Raw genomic sequence first — 15,535 nt, forward strand, 5'->3', positions numbered from 1 at the left:
AATGGCACTCGGCCATCGCTCCTTCAATCCCCCTGCAATGGCACATGAACTCAATAGACAATAGGTGCAGGAGTAGGCCACTCTGCCCTTCGAGCCTGCACCACCATTCGTTATGATCACGGCTGATCGTCCTCAATCAGTATCCTGTTCCTGCCTTATCTCCTTAACCCTTGATTCCACTATCTTTGAGAGCTCTATCCAACTCTTTCTTGAACAAATCCAGAGACTGGGCCTCCAATGCCTTTTGTGGCACAACATTCCACACACCCATCACTCTCTGGGTGAAGAAGTTTCTCCTCATCTCTGTCCTATATGGCCTACCCCTTATGTTTAAGCTGTGTCCTCTGATTCGGGACTCACCCATCAGCGGAAACATGTTTCCTGCCTCCAGAGTTTCCAATCCTTTAATAATCTTATACGTCTCAATCAGATCCCCTCTCAGTCTTCTAAACTCAAGGATATACAAGCCCAGTCGCTCCAATCTTTCAACATAAGATAGTCCTGCCATTCAAGGAATTGACCGCGTGAACCTACGCTGCACTCCCTCAATAGGCAGAATATCTTTCCTCAAATTTGGAGACCAGAACTGCACACAATATTCTAGATGCGGTCTCACCAGGGTCCTGTACAGCTGCAGAAGAAACTCTTTGCTTCTATACTCAATCCCTCTTGTTATGAAGGCCAGCATGCTATTAGCTTTCCTCACTACCTGCTGTACCTGCATGCTTGCCTTCATTGACTGGTGTACAAGAACACCCAGATTTCTTTATACTACCCCTTTACCTAACTTGACTCCATTTAGGTAGTAATCTGCCTTCCTGTTCTTGCCACCAAAGTGGATAACCATACATTAAACTGCATCTGCCATGCATCTGTCCACTCACCTAACCTGTCCAGGTCACCCTGTAATCTCCTAACATCCTCCTCACATTTCACCCTGCCACCCAGCTTTGTATCATCAGCAAATTTGCTAATGTGACTATTAATACCATCTTCTATATCATTAATATATATTGTAAAAAGCTGCGGACCCAGCACTGATCCCTGCAGTAGTCCACTGGTCACCGCCTGCCGTTCTGTAAAGGAGCCATTTATCACTAGTCTTTGTTTCCTGTCAGCCAACCAATTTTCAATCCAAGTCAGTACTTTGCTCCCAATACCATGCGCCCTAATTTTGCTCACTAACCTCCTTTGTGGGACTTTATCAAAGGCTTTCTGAAAGTCCAGGTACACTACATCCACTGGATCTCCCTTGTCCATCTTCAGAGTTACATCCTCAAAAAATTCCAGAACTCGCTGGTGGCTCCGCAGGTGGGAGGAGCGGGTGAAGCCCTTTCCACACGGAGAGCAGATGAACGCCCTCTCCATGATATGAACCCTTTGGTAGATTACAGTGTAGATGTCTGAGTGAACCCCTTCCCGCACACAGAGCATGTGAACGGCCTCTCCCTGGTGTGGATCGGCTGGTGCCTCCACAAGTTGCCCACATGACTGAAGCTCTTCTCGCACTTAGGGCAGGTGAACGGCGCCTCTCCGCTGTGGACCGGCTGGTGGGTCAGCAGGGTGTAAGAATCGACAAATCCCTTCCTGTACTCAGAGCAGGTGAACGGCCTCTCCCCCAGGTGAACCAGCTGGTGTTTCAGGACGTGGGATGCATCGATGAATCGCTGCCCACACAGAGAGCAGGAGAACGGCCTCTCCCTACTGTGAACCTGCTGGTGTGACTACAGGTGGGACGACTGAATGAATCATCTCCCACAATGGTGGCAGATGAACGGCCTCTCCCTGGTGTGAACTCGCTGGTGTGTCTGCAGGCTGCACAGCCAACTGAATCCCTTCCCACATACTGAGCAGGAGAACAGCGTCTCCCCAGTGAGAACGCGTCTGTGGGGCGTCTGTGGGTGTCTAGCCCCAATGGGGAAGGGAACCCTTTCCCAAAGTCCCAACATTTCCATGGTTTCCCCATGAGGGGAGCATTCTTTGTGTCGCGCTGGGTTTGAAATTCAAAACAGAATGGATACATAGTCTCTCCCCACTGGGAGGGGTGAGATTTTGATCCCCCAAGCTGAGTAAATTGCTTGACGCATTTTTCACAGACAGCGTACTGAAACTCCCTCACTCGGGTGTCTCAGTATTATTCCTGCCATACCAGTGTTCAAAATCTCTCACACAGTCAAAAGCAAACATTTCTTCTTGAATTGAATGGCTGCTGATATTTAAGCCCCAATGATTCAGGTGGCTCTGTCAGAAGATGACGTATCATTTGTTTTCAGATTTCTTTCTGCATGTCTTCCTCCAAAAAAAATCACAAATTGAGTGATCACTGTCAGTATTGTTAAATGAACATAACATCCGTGGCAATTCCTGTATATTGCCAGATGAGTGCTGACCATATATTATGCAGGACGCAGAAAACCCTCATGCAACAAGACAGCCTTCAGTATGTTTGGAGGAAAACCTAATTTAGATTGCAATAACCTGGAACAAGCTGTCGACAAAGGTGCTGGAAATGGAGCTGAATCACGAATATGATAATGAAATGTCAAGACTGCTTGGGAAAAGAAAGCCAGTGAAGTTACTGAATGACTTCCTGCTGTCCTAGTAAATACAAAAGAGACAAGAGACATAGAACGTAACTCTATTTCTGCATTAGAAGGTGAAAAATCATAGCCACAAAGTTTTTATAACAGCCAACAATATCAGATATACACCATATGAAGCAACAGATGTCTACATTTGAAATAAATGTGCCAATACCTTAAATACTGCTCAGTTCCATGAGAAACTACCCTTATAATTTTGAACATGAGGAAAGAAGTAAACCTTTTCCAGGGTACAAACTCTATACGTGCCAAACCGAGGGAATACACAAGGAAAATGTCTTTGAGAGGGACAGAGAGCATCTGAGCACCTTTGGAGAGCCTGCTCCCTCCATGGAGTCACTGCAATTGCTACAAGTGAACAGTCTCCACCCAACACAACCCCCCAAACACGCCTCTCTCTCTCTCCCCCTCCCAGGATGAGGAATAGAAAGGGGGAGACGTTGCTATGCTCCCAGATGTTGCCCAGAGGGAGGGAGTTTCACTCTGAAATTGACAGGGCTACCTCCACGTTGAGACGTCCACAATGGGGGAGGGAGGGCACATTGGGAGGGGAGGACACTTTGCAAACTCCTTTCGCTCTCCTCCACGTCAATGCAGTTTGAGTTGATGCAAAGCACAGGGTTTAATTTTAGCTTTACACTCTCAGAAAACCCCCACCTCTGTGAATCCAACACTTTACTCCCCCCTCCACTCCATGGAAATATCGACTTGAGAGATTCCAGAGTTGGAGTTGCTACCATACCTGCTGTCGGGGGTTTAGTCGAAGCTGTTTATTTTCATGAACTATTTCAATTCAACTTCATCCTTGCCATTCAAATACTAATTTTACACAGAGGGTGGTTGATGTGTGGAATGAACCTCCTCAGGAAGCGGTGGATGCGGGTACAATAAAAAGACATTTGTTTTAGTACATGAATAGGAAAGGTTTGGAGGGAGAGAGGCCAACAGCAGACAGGAGAGACTGATTTAGTTTGGGATTATTGTTGGCATGGACTGGTTGGACCAAAGGTCCATGACCATGCTGTATGACTCGATGGTAAGTTCATAGTTCCTTGAAAGGGGAGTCGCACATAGACAGAATAGTGAAGAAGGTGTTTGATATGCCTGCCTTTATTGGTTAGTGCACTGAGTGCAGGAGTCGGGAGGTCATGTTGCGACTGTAAAAGACATTGGTTAGGCCACGTTTGGAGTATTGCATGCAATTCTGGTACCAGCGATCCCACCCTGACACACCATAAACCAGAGATAGTGACTGAAATTGACTCTGATACAAAATCAAATCATTAAATCGCTGCAGTGCAGAAAGAGGCCATTTGACTCATTGAATGCATTGGGTATAGGAGTTGGGAGGTCATGTTGTAGCTGTACAAGACATTGGTTCACCCACTTTTCGATTCTTGCATTCGATTCTGGTCTCCCTACTGTAGGATAGGAACGATGTTGTGAAACTTGAAAGTGTGCAGAAAAGATTGATAATGATGTCGCCAGGATTGGAGGGTTTGTGGTATAAGGAGAGCCTGAATAGGATGGGGCTGCTTCCCTGGAGTGTCAGAGGCTGAGGGGTGATCGTATGGACATTTATAAAATCATGAGGGGCATGGATAGGGTAAATAGGCTAGAGGAAGTGGTGGAGGTTGGTACAATTACAACATTTAAAAGGCATCTGGATGGGTGTGTGAATAGGCAAGGTTTGGAGGGATATGGGCCAAATGCTAGCAAATGGGACACTAGATTTATATAGGACATCTTGTCAGCATGGATGTGTTGGATCAAAAAGTCTATTTCCGTGCTGTATATATCTATGTCTATTTGATAACAGATGCTTTATTTCTGTTGATGTAAATATTGTTAGGGAGAGAGAATTCCTCTAGTAGGGGATGATAAGAATCCTGGGACACCCCTAATTCTGGTTTACTATCTAATGAACACACTTTAAGCACCAAATGTGCATTTATGTCTCATTTGTTTCATTTTTCTTGTTTTATTCCCTGCTCCGATGACTCTCTCAGTCTGGATGGTTGTCAGGCTGAGAATATTGTGGATTGGGCCTTGATCGACTGAATGTTTTATTGCTCTGGAAGGTGTAAAAGGGGCTCAAAGTTTCAGCAGAAAGCCAGCTGAGCTGAGAACAGACAATATCTTTCTCTGGGAACAGGGAGAAGAGGACAGAGAAATCAGGACCTGAAATCCGAGCTGACACCAGAGTACCATGTTATTAGTGCTTTGATTAGCAGTGCCAACCTTCGACCTTTACCTCGCTTCTTATTCAACTTGAATGCCACGTACCCCCTCAATATTTAGATCCAATCCTTGTCATCCTGAAGCCATGTCCCTGTAAGGAGTCTCAGATCATAATTATTCTCTTCAACGTGTGCAGTCAATTCATTCAGTTGTGTTACATTGCAGCACACATTCAGCCACACAGTCTTCAGTTTCAATTCTTGTGTTCTGTAGAATCCAGTTTTGATTGATTAGCTTCGATTCCCTACAGTGTGGAAACAGGCCCTTCGGCCCAACAAGTCCACACCGACACCCTGAAGAGTAACCCTCCCAGACCCTTTCTGATTAATGAACCTAACTATGGACAATTTAGCATGGTCATTTGACCTGACCTGCACATCTTTGGACTAGGACATTTACTTTCCGTGTCCCTTTCTGTCATTCTCCGATGTTCATTTCCACATCACTACATTGCTCACCTGCCTTGATACGGATTGGCCATAAAAAATGCATGTTCATACATTCCCAGTAATAGAAGCAGGAGTAGGCCATTTGGTCCATCGAGCTACTCCACCATTCATTAAGATCATGGCTCATCTATCCATCGTCTCAGCTTCTCTTACCTGCATTATCCTGACTATTCTAAATTCACCTACCATACAAAGTCCCATCTAACTATGTCTTGAATATGGCTACTTCTACTGCTTCCTTGGGCAGAGAATTCCAATGATTCACCACTCTCTGGGAAAAGCAGTTCCTTCTCCTCTGTCTTAAACCTACTCCCCCTAATCTTGTGACGTAGTCTCACTCACCATAGAAACAACTAGATAGGGTGGGTCTGGGTGGCATGCTCGTCGGATGGGTCAGTGTGGACTTGATGGAATGAATGGCCTGCTTCCACACTGTAGTGATTCTATGATTTACCGCAGTTGTGTTTGCCATGGACCGCAGCACCAGAACCTCCCACCTTCTGCAAATCGAAAGACAAGTCCCACCCTGCCCTCTTGTACATGTGTTATCTAACTGCTTAATCATTTCTAGTGAATCCAGCCCACGCCTCCCGCTGCTGCCAGTAATCTTTACAAAGCTGATGAGACAATGCTATACCTGCAGTACTGAAAATCATAAGGCTTCTCACGATACCAGTTGCTGATTCACCACTCCCACTGATGGACAGCATTGGAAATACAATGTTGGAGGCAGAAAGAAATGAGCAGTTTAAAACAAAAACTCACATAACCCTTCACCAGGCTCCCTGCTCAGCACACTTTACTTAAATCACTTCAACTCCACATTGCAACAAATTCCCACTTTCCACCAATATCCTGAATGTCCTCACTCACTCAGTTGCTGTCTCACAAATGAAAGGTTTCATTATAGCTGCTGCTCCCAGTCAGGACAAAACATCTTTGAAAGCTGCTCTGAAAGTCCAGTCTTCACAATGACACTTCTGCTTTCCTTCAGTCCAAATTGTCCGTGCTGACCAGATATCCCAAATTAACATAGTCTCATTTGTCAGCACATAACCCATACCCCTCTCAATTCTCCCTATTACCAGATGCCTTTTGAAATGCTTTAATTATACCAGCCTCCACCACTTCCTCTGGCAGCTCATTCTATACACACAACACCCTCTGCGTGAGAAAGGTGCCTGTAAAGTTCCTTTTAAATATTTCCCCTCTCACCTCAGACCTATGACCTCTAGTTTTGGTCTCCCCTACTCTGGGGAAAAACGTTTGGCTATTCACCCTATCCATGCTCCTTATGAACTTCTATAAAGTCAACCCTCAGCCCCCAATGATCCAGAGAAAATAGCCCCGGTCTATTCAGCCTCTCCATATAGATCAAACCCTCCAACTCTGACAATAGCCTTGTAAATCTTTTCCAAATCCTTACAAAGGTTCGTAACACTTTTCCCGTAGCAGGGAAACCAGAACCGAATACAGTATTCCAAAAGTGGCCTAATCAATGTCCTGTACAGCCGCAACATGACCTCCCAACATCTGTATTGAAATGCACTGACCTATTAAAGCAAATATACCAAACACCTTCTTTGCTCCCCTGTCTACCTGCGACTCCACTATGAACCAGCACTCCATGGTATGTTTATTCAACAACACTCCCCATCAAATGTGCAGATCCTTCCCTGATCTGCCTTTCCAAAATCCATATTTCAAAATGGGGTCGAGAAACGTACAAGCCGTGATTGAATGGTGGAGCAGATCTGATGGACTAAATGGCTTAATTTCTGCGCCTATGTCGTATGGTCTCTTGCTGTCCTGGACACAGTGAGAGAATTGGAAGCAGGAATAGGTCATTTGTCTTTCCAGCTTTCGCCAGTATTGAACAGTTCATAACTGGATATAAATATACCTGAATCTAGATGGATAGGCTAGGACTTTTTTCACTGGAGCATCAGAGGTTGAGAGGTGACATTAGAGAGGATTATAAAATCATGAGAGGTATAGATGAGGTGAACGGCAGGTATTCTTTCCCTAGTGTGGGTGGTTCAAGATTAGGGAGCAAATTTTGAAGGTGAAGAAAGAAATATTTTAAAAAGACATGAGGGGCACCTTTTTTAAAAAAAGATAAAGAATAGTTCGTTTGAGGAATCAATGTCCAGAGGAGTTGCTGGATGCAGGTACAGTTACAATGTTTAAAAGACATTTGGATAAGTACACGAATAGGAAAGGTTCGGAGGGTTATAGGCCAATCATTGGTAGGTGGGACCAGTTTAGTTTCAGAACACCCCCAGCATGGACTAGTTCAACTGAATGGTCTGTTTCTGTGCTGTATGACTCTGTAACCGTTCTGTACTGGTTTTAAAACCATTTTCTTGCCTTCTCCCATAACTTCTTTGTTCTTCAAAGTCACATGAACTCAGCCTTGAATACATTCACTAACCGACCTAACTGCAGGAAGATATCCCCACTTCTGAACTCAATTCCTCTTGCTGATATACCATTTGCTTTGCTCATTGCTTGCTACACTTTCTGACAACTGGCAGTGACTGGTGTAGAAGGACACTGAGGCCCCTTGGTCTATCCACACATCACTCCTGATGAAGGGCTCGTGCCCGAAATGTCGACTCTCCTCCTCCTCAGTTGCTGCCTGACCTACTGTGGTTTTCCAGCGCCACAATATTCAACTCTGATCTCCAGCATCTCACTTTCGCCACATGTCAACAGATCACCATTTAAACAATGCACCTCCTTTCAGTTTTTTTTTATACTGCAAAGGCTAGAACTTCACATTGTGGTACTGCATTTTCCATGTGTTTGCAAGTTGACACACAGACCTGGATCAACTTTTCCAGAGTCTGGCCCCTCCCTCGGTTCACTCTTGAACCCCAGAATGAAAAGGTGGTGAGAAAAACACTGTTGTACTCACAAATGTTAGACAGAGGAAGGAAGTTACAGTCTGGGGTGAAGTTTAACCTTATGCAGAGAGAAGAGACCAACAGCAGCTTCAGAGCTCATGGTCCAACCTCTGCCTTTTCACAATGGCCTGCTCTAATTGGTAGGAGGACCAGACTCCTTCCGGTCCTCCAAGCTTGTCCACTGCTCCACGGAAAGGGGCTCGCGTGCCGTTTCTGCGTACTCCCAAGAGGATACGCAGTGCTTGCTGACACCGCGGAGCATGCTCAGTGTGCAGGAATTTGTTACAAATTTTAAAGTTAAAAATCACAAAGCACCTGGTGATAGTCCAACAGACTTATTTAGAAGCACTAGCTTTCAGAGCGCTGCTCCTCCATCAGGTGGTTGTGGAGTATAAGATCGTAAGACCCAGAATTTATGATCTTACGATCTTATATTCCACAACCACCTGATGAAGTAACAGCGCTCCGAAAGCTAGTGCTTCCAAACATGCCTATTGGACTGTAACCTGGTGTTGTGTGATTTTTAACTTCGTACACCTTAGTCCAACACGGGCACCTCCCGATCATGACAAATATTAAGCGTCCAAATGCGAATACGAGAGAAAAATGCCGAAGGTATTTTATTTTGCCGATCTTTTTCCCCTGTGCCTCGACATTTTATTTCTTTTGCATTTTGTTTGGCTGCTCAACGTTTCTGTCTTTTCCCCAGGATAGAGGTATTCCAAAACTAGAGGGTAAAGGTTTAGGGTGTGGGGAAAGATTTTAAAAGATTTAAAAGACTAGGACGAGAACATTCACCCCTTACTGGGGGAAAGTGAGGACTGCAGATGCTGGAGATTAGGGTCGAGAGTGTGGAGCTGGAATAGCACAGCAGGTCAGGCGGGATCCGAGGAGCAGGATACTCGACGTTTCGGGCAAAACCCTTCGTCAGGAAATAGCCATGGGGAACTGCAGGGCTGTAGCGTAAACGAGTGAGTCTAGGTGGGATGCTGTTGGGAAGGTCGGTGTGAATGGCCTGTAGGGATGATATGGTTCCACTACCTTATCCACGCGTATTTTGAGAAATGTGGGAGGAGTGGGTTCCAGTTCGTGGGACATTGACACGAGTCCTGGAGAAGGTGGCATTTGTGCTGTCTCTCTCTTCACATTCTGCCCCCTGTCCATTTTCTCCCCATCCATTGCCCCCTGCCCATTCTCTCTCCTCACATTGCACCCTCTATTCTCTCCCCCAACCCTCTGAACCCCTGTCCATTTCCCTCCCTTCTCCACCACCATCAGCGACCCCCTCACCGCCTCCCCCCCCCGCCCCCCGACCCCCACAATCGTCCTTTCTCGTGCCTCAGCCCTCTTTGATCGCTGTATGAAGTCTTTCTCAGGGAAGAGAGAGAATGGATGGTGATGACTTTACCTGGGAAACACGGCATGTGAGAAATAGCTGATTTTTAAAATTGAGAATAACTAAAACCATATATTCAGAAACTTCGTTACAGTCGGGAAGAATGTTATTTTTTTTCAAAAAAAAAGCTGCACAAATCTTTCTGAAACTTGCATTGATGTATGTGCAGATAGGCCACAACAAAGGACAGGCTGTAAGGAGTGAATGAGTGAATAAAAGACAAGTCCAACCTTGCTCTCGAGGAGAAGGTGAAAAATGCAGATGCTGGAGATCAGAGTCGAGAGTGTGGTGCTGGAAAAGTACAGCAGGTCCGACAGCATCCAAGGAGCAGGAGAATCGACGTTTCGTGCATAAGCACTTGGCGCTCGGCCACCGCTCCTTCAATCCCCCTGCGATGGCGCGTGAACGCACTGGTGCCTCCGCAGGTGGGAGGAGCAGGTGAAGCCCTCCCGGCACTGACAGCAGGTGAATGGCCTCTCTCCGGTGTGGACCCACTGGTGGGTCAGCAGTGCAGCTGACTGAGTGAAACCCCTGCCACACATGGGGCACGTGAATGGCTTCTCTCACTTGTGGACTCACTCATGCGTCTGCAGATGGCTGATCCGACTGAAGCCCTTCCTACACACTGAGCAGGTGAATGGCCTCTCCCGGTGTGAATGCGTCTGTGGGTTTCCAGCAGGGATGGGGAAGGGAATCCATTCCCACAGACCCCACATTTCCAAGGTTTCCCCTTTGGAGGGAGCTTTCCTTGTGTTGCTCTGGAATTGAAATTACAAACAGAACGGGTACATAGCCTTTCCCACCTTGAGGGGTGAGACTTTGATTCCTCCAAGCTTAGTAAATGGTTTGAAGCACTTTTCACAGTCAACGCACTGAATCTCCCTCACTCGGTGTCTCAGTATTCTTCCTGCCACAGGACTGTCCAAAATCTCTCAAACAAAAAAAAGCAAACATGCCTTCTTGATTGGAATGATTGCTGATATTCAAGTCCCAATGAATCAAGTGGCTGTCAGAAGTTGATGTATCATTTGCTATAAGATTTCTTTCTGCACGTCTTCCTACAAAGAAAAATCACAAAATAAGTGTTCACTGTCAGTACAGTTAATGAACATAACATTGGTGGCAATTCCTGTAGATTGCGAGATGTCTGCTGATCACATATTATCCAGGCCACAGAAACCTGAAAACACTCATGCAGCCAGATAGCCTGGGCTGTGCATGGAGGAAAAGTTCATTTCAGTGACAATAACATGGAACAAACTGCCTACAAAGATGCTGGAAATGGAGCTGAATCAAGGATATGAAAATGAAATGTTAATGCTGCTTGAGAAAAGAAAGGCAGTAAAATTGCTGAATGACTTCCTGCTGACCTATTAAATAAAAATATTATGACAAAAAAAGGACGTAACTCCATTACTACATTAGAAGGTGAATAATAATTACAAAGAAACTTTTACAACAGCCAACAGTATCAGATTTCCACCATATTGAACAAAGAACAAAGAAAGTTTACAGCCCAGGAACAGGCCCTTCACGCCTGAGCCGATCCAAATGTACTGTCTGAACCTGTCGGTCAATTCCTCAGCATCTGTATCCCTCTACTCCCCACCCACTCATGCATTTATCCAGATGCATCTTTCATGAATCGACCGTGCCTGCCTCGACCACCTCTGCTGGCAACGCGTTCCAAACGCCCACCACCCTCTGTGTGAAGTAAAACGCGTTTTCGCTTTGAGTAAGTGCTGCCCTTGCCGCGTTCATTGTAACGGGAGCTCTGCCCCATCCCTGACTCAGGCAGTCGGATCTCGTTTAATGAAGCTGCTTTTTGAGAGTATCGACTGGCCGTTTTTGCACAAGGCAGTATAAGAAACAAGGGGTCGTCCGGGATTTGAACCCGGGATCTCTCGCATGCCCACGCAACAGAAGGCCCGAAGCAATAATCACACCTCTAGACCAACAACCCACAGGCCCCAGGCGTCTTACATTTTTTGAGCAATGTGCCAATCCCGTAAATGCTGCTCAGTTCCTTGTGAATTTAACCTTTTAGTTGTGAACATGAGGAAAGGAGCAATCCTTTTCTAGGGTGCAAACTGTATACGTGCCAAACTGAGGGAATACACAAGGAAAATAGCTTTAAGAGAGATAGAAAGTATTTGAGCACCTTTGGAGTGTCTGCTCCCTCCCTGGATTCACTCCACTTGCGACAAGTGAACAATGTTTCACCCACCCCGACATCCCCTTTCCCCTGGCTGCTGGAGGATGGTATATGGAAAGGGGGAGACATTGCTTGGCTCCCAGATGTTGCCCAGAGGGAAGGAGTTTCACTCTGAAACTGACAGGGCTGCATCCGCATTGTGACGTCAACAATGGAGGGCGGGCTGGACAGCTGTCCTGCAGTTGAGGCACGTGTGGAGGGGAGGACACTTTGCAAATCCAACTCTCCTCCAAGTCAATGCAGTTTGAGTCCAAGCAAAGCAAGGGGTTTAAATATACTTTAGCAAACCTCCTTTGTGCCGTGGGAAAACTCCGGCCGCGGGAAATGCAGTATTACAGATTCATAGTAACCTTCCTACCCTCCAACCTCCACCCCTGGCAACATCCTTGTAAATATTTTCTGCACCTTTTCTAGTTTCACAACATCTTTCCGATAGGAAGCAGACCAAAATTACATGCAATATTCCAAACGTGGCCTGACCACTGTTCTGTACAGTGGCAACATGAGCTCCGAACATCTATCCTCGATGCTCTGACCAACAAAGGAAAGCACACCAAACGCCTTCTTTACTATCCAATCTGCCTGCGTCTCTACTTTTAAGGAACTTTCAACCTGAACTCCAAGGTCTCTTTGTTCAGCAACACTTCCAAGGAACTTACCATTAAGTGTAAAAGTCCTGCTCTGATTTGTTTTTCCAAAATGCAGCACCTCATATTTATCTACATTAACCTCCAACTGCCATTCCTCAGCCCATTGGCCCATCTGCACAAGGTCCCGTTGTGATCTGAGGTAACCTTCTTTACTGTCCACTTCGCCTTCAATTTTGGTGTCATCTACAAACTTGCTAACTATACCTCCTCCGTTTACATACAAATCATTTATATAAATGACAAAAAGTAGCGGACCCAGCATCAATCCTTGTGACACACCATTGGTCACAGGCCTTCAGTCTGAAAAGCAACCCTCCATCACCACCCTCTGTCTTCTGCCTTCTAGCCAGTTCTGTATCCAAATGGCTAGTTGTCCCTGCATGCCATGAGATTAAACCTTGCTCACCACTCTCCCATGAGGAACCTTGATGAACGCCTTCCTGAAGTCCAGAGAGATCAAGTCCATCGCTCTGCCCTCATCAATCCACTTTGTTACTTCTTCAAAAAACCCAATCATGTTCATGAGACATGATTTCCCAAGCAGAAAGCCATGCTGACTATCCCTAATCAATTCTTGCCTTTCCAAATACATGTAAATCCTGTCTCTTAGGATTCTCTCCAAAAACTTGCCCATCACGGATGTCAGGTTCACTGGTCTATAGTTTCCTGGCTTTTCCTTACCACCTTTCTTAAATAGTGGCAACACGTTAGCCACCCTCTAGCCTTCCGGCCCCTCAGCTGTGACTATTAATGATACAAATATCTCAGTAAGAGGCCCAGCAATCACTTCCCCAGTTTCCCATGGAGTTCGAGGGTACTCCTGATCAGGTCCTTGGGATTTATCCACTTTTATGCATATCAAGATATCCAGCAATTTCTCATCTGTAATATGGGCATTTTTTCAACATGTCACCATCTACTTTCTCACATTCTATATATTGCATGCCCTTCTCCACAGTAAACACTGGTGCACAATATCCGTTCAGTATCCCGCACCCCCCGCCCCATCTACTGCAGCTCCACATAAAGGCCGCCTTGCTGATCTTTGAGGGGCCGTATTCTCTCCCTTGTTATCCTTTTGTCCTTAATGTATTTATAAAATCCCTTTGGATTATCCATGACTCTATTTGCCAAGGCTACCTCATGTCCCCTTTTTGCCCTCATGATATCCCTCTTAAGTATGCTCATACTGCCTTTATACTCTAAGGATTCACTCGATCTCTCTGCCAATACCTGATATGTGCATCCTTCTTTATCTTAACCAATATCTCATTTTCTCTAGTCATCCAGCATTCCCCAACCTACCAGCCTTTCCTTTCACCCTAACAGGAATATAGTCTACATCAGACAATCACCAGATGAAGGACCATCGCTCCAAAAGCTTGTGTGCTTCCAAGTAAATCTGTTGGACTATAACCTGGTGTTGTGTGATTTTTAACTTTGTCCACCCCAGTCCAACACCAGCATCTCCGAATCAGGAATATACTGTGTCTGGACTCTTGTTATCTCATATTTGAAGGCTTCCCATTTTCCAGCAGTCCTTTAACCTGCGAACATCTGCCCCCAATCAGCTTTTGAAAGATCTTGCCTAATACCTGAGTCTTCCTCCAATTTAGAACTTCAACTTTTAGATCTGATATATTATTTTCAATCACTATTCTAATGTTCATAGAATTATAGTTGCTGGCCCTTAGGTTTTGCACCCTCGCCAGTATGTACATCCACATTGTGAATTAGAAAATGTCCTTGGACACACTTAACAAATTCCTATATTTGGCAGACAGGTAAATGGGCAGGAGTTATACCTTGTGTCCACTCTTTATTCATTCCCATCAACCCTAACCCCATTCCCACCCCAATAGTCCGACGGCACTTTCCCCTGTAACTGCCGAATGTGTGACACCAGCCCATTTACTTGCTCCCTCCTCACTATCCAAGGGCCCAAACTTGCCTTCCAGGTGAAGCAGCACTTTACCTGCACTTCCCACAACCCAGTCTACTGCATTTGCTGCTCATAATGTGGTCTCATCTACATTGGGGAAAACGAAGCATAAACTGGGTGACTGCTGCACAAAACATCTACGTTCTGCCTGCAAAAAAGACCCTGAGCTTCCAGTTGCCTGCCAATTCCACACCCCACCCTGTTCCCTGGCCAACATCTCTGTCTCAGGTTTGCTGTAGTGTTCCAGCGAAGCTCAGCACCTGCAGAACGAAGAGCACCGAATATTACACTTGGGGACCATACATCCATCTGGTCCCAATATCGAATTCAATAATTCTAGGGCCTGAAACCCATAGTATCCTCGTCCCTTCCACACACACTATCTCCTGCATATAAACCAACGTTTTCCCAATCACCATCAGTTCTGTGGAAGGGTCACCGGCAACTCCTGTTTTTTGTTTCTTATACACAGCATCCACAGTTCTTTCTCCTTTTTATTGAGGTAGAGTTGGAAATTGTTTCGAGAGACAGAAGGAGAGGAGGGAGAGACAGAACAGACATGAACTGTTGATCTCCCTTGTTTCTCACAACGTAAAATTATTGCAGTGCGATCACTTCCCTTAAGCATGAATAGAGGGGGCTGGGTATGCGTGAGCTTGTGGCGCAACGGTAGCGCGTCTGACTCCAGATCAGAAGGTTGCGTGTTCAAATCACGTCAGGCTCACTAACGTCAACTTTTTACATTTCAAATCAATAAATGAGTACGTTTGCTCCGAATATCTGTTGAGCCAAATCTTCTTTGCGGAAACGTTCAATCACTCTCGTCTGACGGCCTCTCTCCACATTAACGGTGAGCCTAAACTTTATAAACGGTGTCAGTAAAATCCAGTGGCGGACACTGATTTGGTTCAATCGATTTTTTTGCCAAGCGTAATTCACCGAGAGGATGCTGCTGTGTGAAACAGCGTGGGGAATTACTGCAGGGCCTCCTGCACATGGAACACACCGCAATTGATGTGTTTCACTTCACCAGTTTATTCCTATCTCGGAGAAGAGAGGTTTGATGATTCGGATCATAGCAACCAGACAGAGGACAGGAGAAGAGCACTCAGACATTCACAAGCTTGTCA

The 15,535-nt window shown here is 45.7% G+C and overlaps 1 non-coding gene across 1 annotated transcript; it reads left to right on the top strand.

The window, feature by feature from the left end:
* The first annotated feature begins 15,057 nt into the window (after nucleotides 1–15,057).
* On the top strand, nucleotides 15,058–15,129 carry trnaw-cca (transfer RNA tryptophan (anticodon CCA)). Its single transcript has one exon. It is a non-coding gene; the product is annotated as a tRNA-Trp (tRNA).
* The last annotated feature ends 406 nt before the right edge of the window (nucleotides 15,130–15,535 follow it).

This window comes from Chiloscyllium plagiosum, unplaced genomic scaffold (assembly GCF_037043375.1).
Source record: "Chiloscyllium plagiosum isolate Xiang-an unplaced genomic scaffold, Cpla_swu_hap1 HiC_scaffold_27, whole genome shotgun sequence".
NCBI lineage: Eukaryota > Metazoa > Chordata > Chondrichthyes > Orectolobiformes > Hemiscylliidae > Chiloscyllium > Chiloscyllium plagiosum.